The sequence below is a fragment of the Grammomys surdaster genome, unplaced genomic scaffold (assembly GCF_004785775.1).
Source record: "Grammomys surdaster isolate TR1022 unplaced genomic scaffold, NIH_TR_1.0 150, whole genome shotgun sequence".
In the NCBI taxonomy this organism is placed as follows: Eukaryota; Metazoa; Chordata; class Mammalia; order Rodentia; family Muridae; genus Grammomys; species Grammomys surdaster.
In genome coordinates, this window is record NW_021604608.1 from 455337 (window position 1) to 471955 (window position 16619).

General features: G+C 41.3%; 1 pseudogene; it reads left to right on the forward strand.

The window, feature by feature from the left end:
* The first annotated feature begins 10489 nt into the window (after positions 1-10489).
* On the forward strand, positions 10490-11302 carry LOC114619361 (annotated as a pseudogene).
* The last annotated feature ends 5317 nt before the right edge of the window (positions 11303-16619 follow it).

Here is a 16619-nt window from a genome sequence, read left to right on the forward strand (position 1 = left end):
AATTAATGAAGATGATGCTGTCCTGGAGAATGTGGACTACTGTCATATGGCGTCTTGATACTTTCTCTAAGAAAAGAAATAAGCTCTACTACCTGATTGTCCTATAACTTGAGCACTTACACGACTGAGACTAGCGCCAGACTAGACTACCTTGTGAGGCTGTCTTTTAAAAAGAAACTACAGACAAAGGTTTATATTTTACGATTGAAAGGTAAAGGAAAAGTGAAATTATTGAAAGCTACTTTGATAATTGTACAAAATCTCACCAGCTTTTTGAATAATAAGGCCCATCAGCAATATTAACAATCTGAAGTGTTTCTTTATATCAGCAACAGTAAACTTGAACATAAAATGGAAGATAAAGAACACCCTGGTCATAGTAATTCTATAGCATATTTAAGATCTACTTAAACAGAGGGCATGTAAGAACTTCTGTACCCGGTCCTGGGGATGGAAGCCAGATCCTCGCACATATTAAGCTGTGCCCCTGATCTACACTAGAGCTTTACAGAGAGCACCCTACAGTGTTAGGCAGGGAATAGACAAAGGCTTGAAAATGTGAATATGACGTCACTATTGTGAGTAGAATGTGCAAACTCTAGTAGCTTCAACCTAATAAAACTTGTAAGTTAATTCAGATTCAAAAAAGTTCAAAATGATTTGTTGATAGTTAACACACATTTTCCAATTAGTGACTAATGTTAAAAGTCCATGGATAGTTAAATTAACTTTTAAAGAGAAAAGCAAGTAACGGGTATTCTTGAGTAGATATGAAGGGTCTCTATGGTGCCCTGAAGATTAAGCCCAGGCTGTCACAGCAGTATTCATCTATAGCAACAAAAGGGGGAGGAGTTTTGAGAAAGAATCCACATATACTAAGGGGCTTATTATCTGATAGAAGTGGCAAGACTCATTAATGGGTACAGGTAGATCTTGAGAAGCAGATACTGGAGAAAGAGCTGGTAAGAGTCAAAGAGTGGAGCAAGAATGCTATCTCGAACCCCAAGCAAAGGGAAGACTGTTTACATCATCAGAAACCATACTGTGAATCATAAAATTAGGAGTTAATGAAACAATAGTCTTTAAAAAAATGAAATTCAAGACAGTGTACAAAATATTACTAACATACAATGAACTTCTGTAAACCAGCACGAAAAAAATTAAGAAAATAGATTCAATCAAAAGATGCAAGGAAAGGACTGAAAAATAAGAACAGCCTAATCATTTACTATACTATTTATTTATTTATTCATTTATTTATTTATTTTAGACATGTCAAGGTATAGCCCTGCTAGACTATAACTTGCCATATAGACCAGGCTTGTCCCATATCCACTAAGATCTTCCTACTTTTGCTTCCTGAATGTTGTGACTAAAGGTGTGTGCCACTATAGCCAGTTTTTTTAAAAAAAATGTGTGTGTATGTGTGTGTGTGTGTGTGTGTGTGTGTGTGTGTGTTTGAGTGTCTGGATATGCATCACAGGTGTTCGCAAAGCCCAAAGAAGCTGGAAGAGGCTGGCCACCTTTTCTTTCTGGAATATAAAAATCTGTAGAAAGGAGAAGGAAGACACAGGAAGCATGGAATGAAAAAGCAAAGAAAACACCTCAGGGGTTACATAGACAAAGCAGATTTGATCATGGAAGTTAGAAAGAAACAGTTAAAAAAAAAGAGATAGAGAAAACACGATAATCTGAAGCAAAGAGAAGAAAATTATCCAACAAGTGGGGAGACCGGCCAGCCATGCTTAATGAAGATAAGGACTCCATGAGCTCGTGTACTTTCTCAAGTGTGCACACCTGTCCAGGATCAGAAAGGGGCTTGACTTAAGTTGGAGGAGTTACAGAAAGGACTGAAGGAACTGAAGTGGTTTGCAACCCCATAGAAAGAACAACAACATCACCCAACCAGACCCCCCAGAGCTCCCAGGGACTAAACCGCATATGTACCAGAGGATGGCCTTGTTGGCATCAATGGGAGAAGAGGCTCTTGATTCTATGAAGGCTCAATGCTCCAGTGTAGAGGAATGTGAGGGCGGGGAGGCAGGAGTGGGTGAGTGAGTGGGGGGGGGGAACACCTTCATAGAAGCAGGGGGAGGGAGACGGGATAGGGGGTTTCTAGTGGGGAAACTGGGTAAGGAGATAACATTTGAAATGTAAATAAAGAAAATATCCAATTTTTTTTTAAAGAATTGTCAGACTCTCCAGTCATAAGATGAAAACGGGCTCTGTTTTAAGAACAGTGCACAAGATGGCGCTGTGAGCCAGTAAGAATATTCATCTATTCCAGGAGCCCACCAGTGTTTACCTTTTCATAGTTTTCTTTATTCTTTGCTAATATACTGCAGCCAGATCACTGGCAATGTTTGTCTATTAAAAATGTTGGCATTTGGAAATAACATTCCCAATCTTCATGATTCCTGCTTACTTTTCATATAATCCTCAGGAGACGTTGGAAAAACCTTCCTTCTAATCCCCGTTCTAACACAGGAAGCCAGATCTAATTCCTAATTTACTAAAAGCACTCATAAAACTGTGTAGAGTCACTGCTGGCACTTGCTAGTTTTTGTGGACTTCGAGGTAGGGAAAGATAGGGAGAAATAAAGAGGAGAGAGGAAAAGGATCTAAGTTTGGTCAGGAAAGCAAAGAATACAAGCTTTAAGCATGATCATAGAACACAGGAATGAAAGAGTGGGAAAATCCATGTAGGGGCTGTGTTGCTTGCATGGTAAAAAATCTTGTTACCCAGAAGTCTGTATTCACTGAGTTTTTCACAGAAACCTGCACTGTCTACTGTGGTCATGCATGAAGAACAGCAGATAGTTTAAAGGAGTCATCAAAATCAAAGACGGAAAACGCCTATTTTGATCACAGGATGTCAGATACAACTTAAAGGGCATTTGGTATCTAAGGTGCTTTCTCCCTCATCCCTTTTGATTTCCTGAAGTCTCCTGTGTGTCAGTGGTGTAAGCAACCGCACAACACACCAGGACAGAGAGACACAGCCAGGCTCAGAGAAATGTTGAAGGCTACGTGAATAGGGTCTTATCTGCAAGATGGGGTCAAGATACCTACCGCCAACCACACAGCCACACTCTAGACAGTCAGTAAATGTTGGCTAGCCTAATTATTTAGTAAAAGTGCGTTACAGTACCTTCTTCTAATAATGTTGAGTCTTTGGTTGCAACAACAAAAGTTAATTTTTAATGTAACCGATAACAATCTGATAAATAACTTTTCTAATCCCAACAAATGTCCATTGTCTTTGTTGGGAAAACAGTTGGAAGAGGACAACATAGCTGCAGTGCCAGAGCAAAGCAGAACGTGGCTTGGGAAACGTTGGAGAGTCTTACAGACCCACTTTGGGTCCATACAGCCAGGGAAAATGGGTATCCTTGGCTCATACTCCTTGTCAGGGAAGATAAAATTATTTGAGGAGAAAATTAGAGTGTTACTTTAGAATTTTATTGCCAGCCCTAAAAAGATTCAAATACTCATTCGTAAGTCATGGAAGAGGAAGTTCCTCAGGTGAAATCTGGAGCAGCACTTGAGGCAGGGCAGACAGACCATCTTTGTTGGTTGTACTTTAGGATACTGTGTGCCAAACACTGTTGCATTTCTTCATTTGGCTCTCCTTAGAGCCACAGCTTTTTAGATTCTTTTTTTAAAAAATATCATGATCATCATTACGATTATCATCATCATCATCATCATCATCATCATCATCATTATTGTATTGATGTAACCAACACTTAAGAGAACAATTTAAAAGGAGAAAAGATTTTTGTCTCAAAGTTTCAGAGAGTTTGCTTCATGGAGATCTGGCTTCATTGGATTTGGGCTGTGATGGTACAGAGAATCATGGTCGAAGAGTGTGGAGAAGCAGAGTTTCAGCTCATGGTGGTGAGAAAGGGGAAAGAAAGGGGTGATGGTGGTGCAGGGAGAGGCAGAGAAAGATAAGAAAGAAAGGTGCTAGAGGGCTTCTTCTACCTTGTCCTTTTTGTCTATGTTGGGGATCAAACCCAAGGTCTCATGCATGTCAGGCAGGTACTTTATCACTGAGCTGAAGTCCTTCTTTCTCTTTAATTCCATTTAGGCCTTCAGCCCAGTGGACAGTGCTATCTACATTCAGGGATGCTACTCCTTCCTTGGTTAATCATCTTTGGAAAGGAGTCCTTATACCACTCCACTCCTCCTTATCAACAGCAGAGATGTTTTCTACTATGCTTCTCAATACAATCACATTGAAGATCAAGGTTAACCATCATCTCTTTGAAGCAAGTAGAACCACTGTCTAAGGTAAGGAGGCAGATCACTGAGGCATGCTGGACCAGAGTGCCAAGGCTGAATAGAAATCCCTTCCAAGAACAAACCAGAAAACAGTGGTGCTTGGAAGATGTGTATGTGTGTGTATATGTATGCATGTGTGTGTTATCTGAGGAGTATACATGTGTGTGTGTGTGTATATATATATATATATATATATATATATATATATGTAATCAAGAGAGTTAATCTCAGATAGAAGCATTTTGGGAAAAATGGCAGTTGCAGATGACTCCACCTAATAGTGTCTAAAACTTAGTCACATGCCCAACAGTATGTGTGTCTCTCATTATCTGATGACCTTCTTGCCATGCACTTCAGGATTTGTAAATGTGTGCAGGTCATTATTATGGTTGTCATTTGACCTTGAGCTGGCTTATTCTAGGAGGGCACCTTTATCTAGTGCTTTGTTGCAGTTTTTCAAGGACCAATACAGTTCCCACGTACCTGAACCATTTCTTTCTCTTCTTTTTAGTTAGTTATCAGCTCATAGCATTTTCCTTGGAACTCTAGCACAGCATAAAGTCTTTTTCAAGGCACAAAGGTTGGGTCCTCCTCCCCTCTTCCCTGTGCTTCTTGCCCTTCCTGCTCAGCCTCTGAAACTGCCTCGAAGAAATTGGCTACAGGACTCAGCTGTCATGCCTGGGCTATTTATCTGTGAGAAGGTGAGGGCAGCTAATAAAACAGCTACAAAAGAAGTTGGGAGATGCTCCATGCCTACAAAAGGTCCTTTAGTGCTACCACCAGCTTGGGAAGCCTTGGAGCCTTTAGATTCAGTTCAGTAATCAAAGCTTCCTCAATGCTCCAAGGGCCCTACCCAGCATATAGCCCCATACACCTTCCTTGAAAGGAAAAACCAGTCCTGTAGGCCAACTCAGTCTTCCCCCCACCCTGCCCCCACCAACTCCCTCATGTCTTCTTCAAAGACAAGTCTCTCTCCAAGATGCTAGGGCAGCAAGGCCACACAGCACTCACGGGTTATCTTATCTTCTGGGAGAATAAATGAAAACCTGTTTTCAGCAAGCTGTTTTCCAAGAAGGCAGAATCTTCCTAAGCCTTGTCCGACTGCTGGATTCCTCTTCACTTGGATGGTTCCAGAATATCACCAGGGGACCTGCTCCACTGTGCGCTCCCCGTTGGAATATACATTGTCTTTACAAGGCACAAATAGTTGAACTGCATAATGTAACCCGATGTTCTGACAACCTCACTTATACTCAGGCTAAATTTAAAGGTCACCACGCAGAGAAATAATGGTGGGGGAATGAAAGGGCTTTAAACATGGATCTCACAGGCATCTCCTCATTCTGAGAGTTTTATACCATAAAATAGAGGCACAATTGCATGTGAGCTTTAAAAAAATATTTATAACCAGAGAATCCATTTCTTGGGACTATAGCAGCTTTGGATAAAATGCCATAATAAGTAGCCTTAGTGTGAGGTGGCCAGGCTGTGCCTCAGATGGTTTCCACCATACTGGGAATGTTCATGCTTTTCTTCAGTGTTTATCTGCATCTACTATGTATAAGAATAGGTTTCAAGGACTATGACCAAATGGTATAGGGTATATTTTCCATTTATCTAAGATTACAGTTTAGTAGGGAAGAAACACATGGAAACAAACCAGAACATTGAGAGTGTGAGATGACACAGAAAAAAGATCTGTGAGTACATAGAGGGAGAGCCTGCACTAATCCTGAAGATCTGGGAGTGTGCACACAGAGGGAGAGCCTGCCGTAATCCTGAAGGGTAGATGGCACTTCCCTCAAAGAAGGAATTCTTCTGCTGAGTATTAATATGTCATTAAGGCATTTTCAGGAAGAAGTATGGCACAAAAAAGAACAATGCACATAGAAGTTCTGCATGCCAGAGAGAATATCATGGCTGGCCCTAGAGGCAGTCTAAACCAGGGTGGAGTCACAGTTTCAAGAATTAGATTGGGGATGTTGCACTAAGGGAGGGATGCAGGGATGGGGAGTGGTTTAAACCACTGAAAAGACAAAAAACAAACCCAAAGCAAACAAAAACCAAAAACCAAACCAAACCAAACCCAAACCCCAAAACAGCATGTATGGCATCCCAGCTCCAAGACCAGATATGTGCTAAAAAGCCTAGTGTTTCTCAGAGCATAACAGAATGCCCTCTCCCATTGATACTGTTTTGCCAACACACCAATAAGGACCACAGTGAACACAGTGGCTCAGAATGTACAAGTGCAGAAGGCACTGGAGGCAGGGAGGCTTCAGCATCTTCAGCCACACCAGGCTGAGGGGTGATGAAGGCATGAGTTCATGTGCTGGAAAAACACAAAGGGAAAGATAAGAGATGTACTAGACAAAAATATTTAAATAGCGAGAGCCCAACAATTCCCCAAATTAATAGAGACATCAAGTTAGAGCTCCAAAACTCAGAGACTACCAAGTAGGGTGGATCCCAAAGAGTATACCTAAGCATACTGTTCTCAGACTCAGGAAAGCAAGATGTAGAGAAGCATCCTAGGAGACATACTAGCATGGGAATATCAGATGGTAACCACCAATAAGTACCATTTTTCTATCAGCTAAAATAAAACAAAACACACCTAACCTACAAGAGGAGAAGTATGAGAATCACAGCAGACTCCTAGCATTAGAACTATGTAGGGGTGGAGAGAACAGGGGAAGGGGGTTGAGAGCAGTGATAGAGGAGTTTTATGAGGATCACATTGAATCTGTAGATACTTTGGGTGAGACTGAGTCATTTTCACGATACTAATTTGGCCAACTCACGACTTATGAAGTCTTTGGATCATCTACTATCCTCTTCAGTTTCTTCTCTTAGTATCTCAACATTCATATTTCAATGGTTTCTCATTTCCTTGGTCAGGCTTATTTCTAGGTATTTTGTGTTTTTGAAGCATAGGGTCATATATCATCAGCAAATGGTGTTGATTTGAGTTTTTCCTTTCTTATGTGTGTCCCCTCCCTTTTCTCTTTTTCTTATCATATTGCTGTAGCTAAGAATTTGAGTACAATATTGGGTGGGAGTGCAGAGACTGGGCACCCATGTCTCATCTCTGACTTATGATTTGCACTGGCTGATTTACATGTGTTGAGCAAGCCTTGTATCATTGGAATGAAACCAAGTTGGTTGGTGTAGGTGTTCTGGAGTTGGGTTGGCAAGAATTTTATTGAGAGCTTATTTTTTTTTTTTTGGTCTATGTCCATTAGAGAAATTGGTCTATATTTTTTTTCTTTGTTGGGTCTTCTCTGATTTTGGTGTAAAAGGATTTGCTGGTTTTATAGAATGGGGATATTGTTAGCCTGTCTTTAAGGGTTTCATATAATTCATCAGTAGATCCATCCAGCCTTGGTTTTTTTAGTTGGAAGATTTGTTATTATCACTAATCCAATTTTATTGATTGTTATGTTTCTATTAAGTTGTTTATATATTTCAGATTTAACTCTTTTAGGTTATACATGTTCAGGAACTTATCAATTTCTTTTAGATTTCTCAGTTTTTTAAAATGTAAGTTTTCAAAGAACTCCTAAATGATTCTCTGTAACTTATTAAAATCCATAGTAACATTTTAATTCATAATTATGTTAATTTGGATCCTTTTTAAAAATTTAGTTTGCCTCGCTGTTTGTAAATCTTATCTATTATTTCAAAGAACCAACTCTTTCCTCCATTCTTTTAATCTCCATTTGGTTAATTTATGCCTTTATCTTTGTTATTTGTGGTCATTTTCTAGACTGGGTTGATTTTGCTTTCCTAAGGTCTTCAGATAGATTCTAAGCTTTATTTGAGATATTTATGACTTTTGAATGATATTCAGTTTTATTATTTTTTAGTGTGTGTGTGTACATTTAGGTACTCTAGAAACCTAGAGATATCAGATCCTGTAGAACTAAAGTTACAAGTGGTTGTGAGCCACTGTAGTCATCTAGGAAACAAGCCTCTGAGGGCATCTCTGGCTGCTGTGACTTCCTTGCTACAGTGGACTGTGTCCTCAGGCTGTGACCTCAAGCAAGCCTGCTCCTCCTTGTTACTTTTGTCACAGTACTGATCACAGCAATAGAGGACAGAAGACATGTAGAAATCAACATGAAAAGACACCTTCATGTGAATGGTATGTGGCCTTGATGCAATTCGAATTTTTCTTCTTTCCTCCAGGAAGCTTCATTCTGAGAGTCAGCAAATCTTAATTGAAGGGCATTTTCTGAATATCTCATCAGCATTCCTCGAAAGTGTTGGGCTCATAATAAAAATCTGGAACATCACAACCAAGGGGAATCTAGGGAGACAAGAAGACCAGATGCTGCGTCAGATTCTAACTAGGTTCATGGAACAGAACCTAGGGTATTGCTAAAGATTAAGGAAGATGGAATAAATTTATAACATCCAGTTAATAATGGCACGTCAACATTGGTTTGTTAATTATGACAATATATGTAAGATATTAATAACAGGGAAATTAGATTTGAGGCATATGGGTGATTTTTGTATCATCTTTATAAATTTCTGTAACTAACTCTTTAATTCCCTTATAACAAGCTATCAAGAATATTAGGTTAAAAGTAATTCAGGAGGCTGGGAGACAACTTGGTAAAGGGCTTCTTCTGAAATCTAACTCTAGTCTCCAAAATCCATTGGAGAAAAGCTGGTGAAGCTGGTGCACACTTGTAATCCCAATACTTGGGAGGAAGAAAGAGGAAGTCCCTTGAGCTTCTGGCTAGGTATTCGGTCTAGCTGCTGAGTGTTCTCGCCCAGTGGGAAACCCTGCCTCAAAACATAAGGTGAATGTGCTTCTGAGGAGTGACGTATGAGATGTTCTTTGGTTTCTACATGAATGTGTTTGCAAGTGAACCAATCATAAGTGCATCCACATGTGTGGGCACACACACACACACACACACACACACAAAGACAGACAGACAGAGACAGACATACAGAGAGAGGAGAAAGGGAGAGGGAGAGAGGAGAGGAAAGTAAGACAAGGCTTTCATAAGAATCACAAAGTGATGCTAAGTAAGTAGGGTGGAGCCCTCTGCTCTTCATTATGCTGTCTTCACCCATAAGAAGTCCAACACATGGCAGAAGATGGCTGGGCATCAAGAACCTTATGCAACAGGCAAAAATCCACAGGAACAGTGTCAGAATGGGGACAAGTGCCAAGAAGAAAAGGCTTTCACAGCTGAGACATCATAGAAGGGCACCAGAAGGCTTTACAAATACAAGGAACAGGTGGAAAAAATGGACACAGGTGAGATCCTTCTATCTTTAAAAGATTTATTATCAATTTTTCAATTTATATATGCAAATGTTTGCCTGCATGCATGTATGTGCACCATGTATGTGTGCCTTCTTCTTTCATAGTCCAGAAGAGGGTTTTGGGTCCCTGGAAATGGAATTACGTGGTTTTCAGTCTTCCTAAGGATGCTGGGATTTGAACTCAGCTCCTCAGCAAGAATAAACAAATGCTTTTAACATGGAGGCATCTTTTCCAGTCGTTTCTTTTTCTTCAAATGTGTATGTATGTCTGTGTATGCTGTGTTTGTATATAGCCTGTGTGTATACGATGTATATGTATGTGCACATATGCATGTTTGTACGGATATGTGTTTGTGGTGTGTGTGTGTGTGTGTGCACATATATACATTGCAGAGACAAGACAGGGCTTTAGATTTCCTGGAGTAGGAGTTACTGGTGTTTGGTTGTAAGCTACCCCACATGGGTGCTGGGAACTATACAAGGGTCCTGGAAATGCAGGAAGAGCTCTTAATGAGACATATCTCCAGCTCTTCTCCCACCTTTTAACCAGATAAGTTAACTGGAAATCCAGTAGCTGCCTTTGGTTCTCGCTGTTCCTTTGCTTCCCACTCCTGTGCTGATGATTGGATTACTGTGCTTCCTCAAGCCTCCTCCAGACTTCTTGGTAAAGGCTTCTTTCCTCACTCGCACTACATATGTTGATTTACTAGTTCAGGCAGCGAATCTTAAGTTCTTTGTGCCCTGGTTTTCTCCTCTCTAAAATAGGGATAAAATGAGGCACTAACATGATATTTTTCATGAAGATTAAATTTGTTACCATGAGGACAGAGTTTAAGAGGGAGCCTGGCGGGCTCATTGTCTCAGCTGCTCTGGAGGATTCAGACAGGATTAGTAAAGTACCTCTGACCCAACCATGACCAGGTGGGCTAGAGTTACTACTTCAAATAGTAAGAGATCCTTGTCAGCAGCATCATGGGAGGACATGAAGAAGTGGTCTGCGGAGAGCAAACTAAAACCTTTCAAATCATAAGCAATGTCAAAGCAGAGGTCTGTCCATTAGAAATGATGGACCTCAAGGAAAACACAAAAAGAACAAAAAGGGAAAAGAGTACTTGAATGAAGATGTGAATGGATTCATGGAGTACCTGAAACAGAGCTCACGGGTGCTTCACGATGGAGAGCCGATAGCAGTCGACAGCCGGGAAGCAAGGAAGAAATTGCAGTGGCCTTAAAGAAGGTCGGTCGACGGGAAGGAAGGTGGCTAAAGAGACAGGCAGCAAAGAAGAGTGCAATGGTATGTTTCTGTTGTCGACAACCTGGCCATGGAGTTGGTGACTGCCCAGCTGTACTAGAGAGTGAGGACATCGGCATCCACATTTGTTACCGCTGTGGGTCCACGGACCACAAGATGACAAAGTGCAGAGCTAATGCAGAGTCTGTGCTTGGGGAGTTTCCTTTTGCAAAATGTTTTATCTGTGGAGAAATGGGACACCTGTCCAGATCCTGCGCCGATAATACCAAAGGAATCGATGCTGATGGTGGCAGCTGTAAACTCTGTGGCTCTGTGGGATGTTTGAAGAAAGGTTGCCCTGAAAATCAGAACTGAGATCGGATCATCACAGTTGGTCGCTGGGCAAAGAGAATGAGTGCAGACTATGAAGATGTTCTGAATGTGCCCAAACCGCAGAAACCTAAAACCAAAGTACCCAAAGTTGTTCATTTTTGATAAGAATTGGTACAGTTGTTAATTACCACCTCAAGGTTACTTTATAATGTAAACCTTTAGAGATTAAAGCTGGACACCTGTGGAGGCAAGCCTGTATTACAGACAGCACTCTGACCTTGACAGGAGCAGGTTGTCTACAGTCTATCTATCAAGGACTACAGGGTAATTAATTATACTCTCTAGACGTGTGTGTGTGTCTATGCGCATGTATGTGTTGTCTGTCTGTCTGCCTGTCTTTCTGTGCCTGTGTGTCTGTCTGTATTTGAAACAGATTCTATGTAACCCAGGTTCGCTTCAAACTAATAATCCTGCTTCAGTGTCTAGAGTACTGAGATTACAGGCAATGTGTCTAAGAGCATATTTTAACAGATGAAATTTAGAAATAACTTAGTGCCTCTATACCTGATTGCAGCGGTCATTGCTATAAATGTAAATTAAGAATCAAAATTGACCCCTAAACAAAGCACATGCCTTTCAGCTTGTGAATAAATATTTTGTTATACACTCTTAATTCAGAGTATCAATTCATCGTAATAAAAATGTATTTATATGTTGTCACAAAATCTGTAAATTTTAGTACTGAATAAGATTGTATCAGCTGTTAAAAAAGGAGGGAGGCTGGCACATAACACTGTGCAAGTAGCAGCTATGAACTCGGCAATAGTGTCTTTGTCTTCAGACTGCATCTAGAATTACTTATAAAATCCTAAGGAGCAAAAGCTATGAATTCTGTATGTTTGCTTTAGCATCATTCCCTGTTGGTTTGATTGTACCCATTGCAAACACATTGTTATCAAGCGAGTCTTTGCTGGTATCAACTTCTTTTGTCAGCCTTGAGCATCCTACGATGGTGGATACAGGGAATATAGTGGGAGGGACATTTGAAAAAGAAAAATGGAACATTTACAAGGGACTAGGATGGCTGTGAGTTAGCCCAATGACGGGATTATTGTAGGTCCACTTCCCAGGGGCCCACCCAATGCAGCCGAAAAGGAGTGCGTGGTGCTGGGAGTGGGTGCAGCCTACATGGCCTAAGACAGGGCCCTCACCCTCCTTTCACCCACATCGGAGTCCCTTGACGTTGCCCATCGTCGACAGCCTAAAACCTTCGACCATCGATGTGACTCGTCTCACATCAGTGTTTTGGGGTTGTGAACTTGTCTAAGACCCCCCATAATTAGACATCCAAATTCAAAATTCACATAGTTGGGATTGATCATAAGATGCCTTCTCTAACTAAACAGAGAAGGGGGAGATGCCAGAAGCCAGGACCCTCGCCCTTACCCTCACCCCCTACCTGTCCCCACCTGCACAATGTCCTCTGAAGCTTGGCAACTGCAAGATCCTGCTTAGCAACTGCAGATAGACTCAAAGCAGTGTACCATATCATCTTAAGAATAGCAGGGAGACCACAACTCAAGCAGTGTACCATATCTTCTGAAGAACAGCAGGTAGATCATAATTCAAGGCAGTGTACCGTATAGACCATGACATGTTTCAAGGCACAGGCCAAGAAGATTTTGTACTTTTCCACCATCTGGCCCCTCTTACCCCCTCCCCTTGTGAAACATGCTATAAAAAAGCATTTCATGATCAAAAATAAATAAATTATTTATAAAAAACAAAACAAAACAAAACAAAACAAAAAAAAAAGAAAAAGATAAATGACCTCGAGGCCTATCATCAACAAAACCCAAAGCTGGGGCTCTCATTGCCTATGTAGAGAAAGGAAGGGGGTGTTCAAGTTAACCAATGGCTAGCAGCAGAGTCTGATTTATCAGTGAATAGCTCTTGGTAAGGAAGGCATGTAGAGAAGCCACAGGAAAGACATCTACCATCCTGAGAATGACGTTCTGAGGCAGAGTGCTGCAGAGTTTAAGGAGGTGGGTAGTGGTGGGCATCGAAGGTTTCCTTCCCTCACACTTGCCACAGCTCTTCTGTGCCTCAGTCTCCTCATCTGTAAGGATGGGATAAGAACATCAGTTTCTTCCCTGTGGGGCTGCACACCAGCCCCAGTGAGTTAACACTGGTGAGTTAATAAAGTGAAAGCATTTGGAACAGTTGTGGCACACAGGGGAGGTTCCTGAGACTCCAGAGAGATGAGCTCTCCATCTCCATCCTCTCTGGCAGCCCATTTCTCAAACTCCTCCAGTGTGGCAAACCAGCACACACCCCATCTGCACTTACAAGGGACTCTTCCCACTTCCATTTCAGCCATGGATATGCTTCTTAGCCATCTTTAGCAACAACTCCATCATGCCACTGGGGCCTGGCTCATTCTAGCATCAGCAGCCCTAATGACTTGATGAGGTGCCCCATGTGAGTTTTAAGATTTCCTTCCTTCCTTCCTTCCTTCCTTCCTTCCTTTCTTTCTTCCTTTCTTTCTTCCTTTCCTCTTTGACTGCTGCTCAGAATGAAACAAGTGCTTCTTCTACCTGACAGCCAACCAGGGCACTGCAGCCAGCACTTCCCTATTCCAGCTTGACTCTAGAACCCTTGAGAGTGTATTGAGGTTGGCCTAGGAGGCTGACTTTACAGATGCAAAATGAATGTGCACTGTTTTCTCTACATCCAAAATGGTGGGTTCTGGAGCATGTACGTACCTGTCACAGCCTGCATCGGTGTGTTCAGGGAGAAGAAACAACCTTGGAGGCATCTTTTGTCTAATTTGCTCTCTGAATAGCCTGTGCAGTGTGCTTCTCCTCTCTCCGAAGATTAGTGGAATAATCCCACAACAGAACTGATCACATGAACTTTCAGATTTTATGCAAGCATCCACTCATTTTTTTTTAAATTTTTTTGTTTTTTATTTTTTTAAATTTTTTAAAATTTTTATTTTTTTTTAAATCAAATCACAATTTTTACTTATTCACACAGGGGTTATAAACACAAAAAGGCAGGATATGGGGAAGGGGATGACACCAGAGCATAGGTCTTCAGAGGGAGTACAGATATCTTTCAGAACAGGGAATCAGCTGGGTGAAGGTTCAGGGGACAGGTCACTATGACTCTGCCTATGATTCACTTGTCCTTTTCTAAGTTGGTATTGTCTGCCAAGGCTACCTATTTACATGGTCTATGACTACTCAGGCTGGTAAATTTCTACAGAAGCTGCCTGTTTACAATAGCTTATAGCCATCTGTTTCAATATTTTTCCACAGAGACCCAAGACTTGGTGTTAGTATACATGTATGACAGGCCTATTGCTGATTTTAGGCCTTATGGCTGATTTTAGGCCTTCAGAAGCTCTCACTCATAATTACTGTTAAGAGTGTGATTTTTGCCACTGGGAAAGGCCTGTGGATTAGGCCTCTCAGAAGAAAGGGAAAGGCTGCTTTTGAACTAGGTTCCAGTCAGCTGCTCAGCAATGAACAGTCTTCATGCTGGCAGCCCATAGTATCCTTTCAAGGTCAGAGTTTTAGAGCACAAGGCCACCATTGAAATGACAAGGGTAGAACTGGAATAATTAAGCATCTAAAAAATGTGAAGTTTATTTCTAAAGGGTAGGATGTGGCTTAAAACAGACTCTACTTTTGACCACAGTGCCACCCCTCCCCCCGGTGTTAAACTTGTCCTATGTGAATTAAAAGGCTGGTTCCATACAAAAATGGAGATACCAATTTCTGAGGCTTGCCTGAGGTTAGCATCTTGAATTCTGCCATAATCTCAACATTTCTCCCAAGGCCTGGTAATGAGTTGATCCACGGCAGCTGAATCCTGAGCATGATGTCTCCATCAGATACAGGCTGAAAGAAAATCCTGGAGAGAAACCCAAGTTGCAGCAATGGATGGAGCTGAAGATTAAAGGCCTCACGGTGCAACTTTCCATTGCCCCCTCTGAGGGTGGGATGGACACAGGACATGCTGGGGGTTGCTTGTCATTCCCATCTCAGAATTCCTTCTTTATAGCTTGCTCCCACCATTCAAGGAGAGGAGAGAATGCCTTCTAACAGAACAATACATTCAAGATATTTCATAGAGGATTAAAATAAAAATATACCCAAATATGTCTTGTTCTTCTTCAAAAAGATCTGGGTGACCTTAGGAATTATGCCACTGCCTCTGGACAGAAGGGCTTTGCTTTGACCACTCTTGACTCAGTGTGAGCCTGGGGCTCTGAGGAATGAATTGATTAGGTTGAGGAGGGAAAAGACCTAGGAAGATTGGAGAGTCTTGGAAAGCAAGTTCCAAGGTAGAAGAGCATTGGTCAGTGTGCCTGAGCCTTGAGTACATGTGGTTGGAAAAATCTACCTCCTAGAAACAGTAAGGTCCTGCCTGCCACAGCTGGCCTCTCTCCAGCTGCCAGGGAGTCTTGTACTTTGTGCTAATGGACCACACCAGCTGGCCACCCTGATTGTGCTGGGCACTGGAGTAGCCTTCCACATAGTTTTTATTATGTAAATATGCAGCCCCTCTTAAAATCCAACCTGCTTTTGATAAAGTTCAATCAACCAGTCATTCTACACCCATCATATATATTACTTACCGTTTTCCTTTCTACCAGTCATTTGAGATTTTTTTAAAAATGGAACTTAAATCTTTTTTAGAATTGTTTTTATGATGTTAAGATCTTTGATTTCCCTGGTATTTCTCCAAAAGGAAAAGGTTTAATGTATACTTGAGTGTTTTTTTTTTCCTGTAACCTTTAACCTTCTAAATGAATCATTTTCTCAACCTCCTTATTGAATTCATTGTACAGATTTTAAACATCTATGGAAGTTTCATGTTGGACACATGGGAGCTTATAAAAGATGCCATGGTGCATGTAAACTGGCTAATTTATATTTATGGAGGCCATCTTTAATCATGTCGGTGAAACCAGGTGGGCTTGCAAAATGCCTTCAACTTACCTTTGCCTCAGTCTTCACATCTGCACAAGATGATAGGTTGGCTTGACAGCAGTACCATTTCTTACAAGGAAACTGAAACTCTTCTTCATTCTTTGGCCCTTTTATTGAATCCATTCATGTGAAGGATTTGCCCTCACAGTCCTTTCTCCTGCATTGTCGCATCCTATGTTTTAAAATTCTGGTTCATTTTCAAGTCTGTAGCTTAAAATCTACCTCCCCAGAGAGGCCTTTCTACATCATCTGCCTGAGTTGCCTTGCCTTCCTGATTGACTCACACATTTACTTCCCATCTCCCCATCGGTGTCTTAGACACTGCCAGGGCTCACAAACCTGAAGTATGCTTGCTTCCGTATGTACTAAGTGAATACTTAAAAATCGTCTTAAACCTTTATTTTTGTTTTGAGTATATGGGTGTTTTGCCTGCATGAATGCCTGCACACAATCTCATGCAGTGCCTGTGGAAGCCA